The sequence below is a fragment of the Schistocerca piceifrons genome, chromosome 6, assembly GCF_021461385.2.
Source record: "Schistocerca piceifrons isolate TAMUIC-IGC-003096 chromosome 6, iqSchPice1.1, whole genome shotgun sequence".
NCBI lineage: Eukaryota > Metazoa > Arthropoda > Insecta > Orthoptera > Acrididae > Schistocerca > Schistocerca piceifrons.
Genome location: NC_060143.1, coordinates 413,393,599 through 413,394,990, shown reverse-complemented (window position 1 = coordinate 413,394,990; position 1,392 = coordinate 413,393,599). Strand labels below are relative to the sequence as shown.

Below are 1,392 nucleotides of genomic sequence, written 5' to 3'. Positions count from 1 at the left end.
ACATTTTCGTTTTGTATTCATGACAAGTTTAAATAATATTTAACTAATAAGCGGATAGCATCGTTCTCACGCAAGAAATTATACAATTGCCTTATTTGTAGAAATCAATGAAATTAACTAATCTAACTAAAACTCTGTGGGAACATTTAATGAAACAGGAAATGACTCGGAAGGTTGTGTGAATTTTGGTTCGAACGATGGTTGTGCTAATTGATGACCAGACAGCACCCTTCAAGCCCAAGGAAAACGTATGCGCCGGCCGAGGTGGCCGAGCGGTTCTAGGCGCTAGTCTGGAACCACGCGACCGCTACGGTCGCAGGTTCGAATCCTGCCTTCGGCATGGATGTGTGTGATGTCCTTAGGTTAGTTAGGTTTAAGTAGTTCTAAGTTCTAGGGGACTGATGACCTCAGAAGTTAAGTCCCATAGTGCTCAGAGCCATTTGAACCAAAACGTATGCAGTAATAGCTTTCGATGTCAAAGAGAAGGCTCTAAATTTCTTCATTAAACAAAGGAGAAAGAAAACGCTTAACTTCAAACAGTGCTCAAAGTCCGTTTCGTTTCGTAAAATCAGACCCTGAATTAGATCTTCGAGATTGGGTGCCCTAAATTACAAGCGAGATGAACATTAGTTTCCAGGTTTCCTCGACCTGGTTAAGTAGATCCAGGACATTATAAGGAAAATGAAGTCACAAAATTACGATGTTTACCCCACGTAAACAGTAGAGGAATAAACAAGGAACTGCTTCATTGTTAACCAGATATGTATCATTCAAAAATCATCATAAGTGTGTCACAGAAATTCTTATAAAATATTGAATGTCAAAAAATTGAAGTCCCGATTGATGGAAGTCGTCTGTAATGTAACATCATAAACTGCCTCATTTTTCTTTCCTCTGGCAGTCACTTGTGTAACAGTTATATTTGCAGTTGTTCAGCTGTCGGTATGAACTGCAAGTTATTCAACAATTTAATGATTTCTGACAGTTTTCGTACGGTTTAAGTTCATAAAATTTATGTTTGTGAATTGTGGACAACGCGCAGCGTTTTCTTATCACGGCTGCGTCTCACTGATACGCGCGCTAGCCAGGAAAGGCTGTGTAAATCGCTGTTACAGGTGATTCTTAAAGATGTAAAAATGACTATAATTCTTTAAACATATTTGCAGCGCACCGCAGCAGCTAAAATTTCGACAGTGCATTTCCTTCGGTGTATTACCCTTCTGAAAAATTTCAGTGCAGTTTTCGACATGTAGAATTGGACCATTCCCATGTAAATGAAATAACCGAAAGGTTTCGGTCTTTAATCAAACGCAGTTATTACAGTTTACCGCAAGGAGTTGAGAAGTACGGTCGCTTCGGTCCTGCGAATGGGGTATACACAGTGTAAAGGGA

General features: G+C 39.7%; 1 non-coding gene across 1 annotated transcript; it reads left to right on the top strand.

Moving 5' to 3' along the window:
* Positions 1-258: 258 nt before the first annotated feature.
* On the top strand, positions 259-340 carry Trnas-gga. Its single transcript is given in 2 exon segments — positions 259-296; positions 306-340. It is a non-coding gene; the product is annotated as a tRNA-Ser (tRNA).
* The last annotated feature ends 1,052 nt before the right edge of the window (positions 341-1,392 follow it).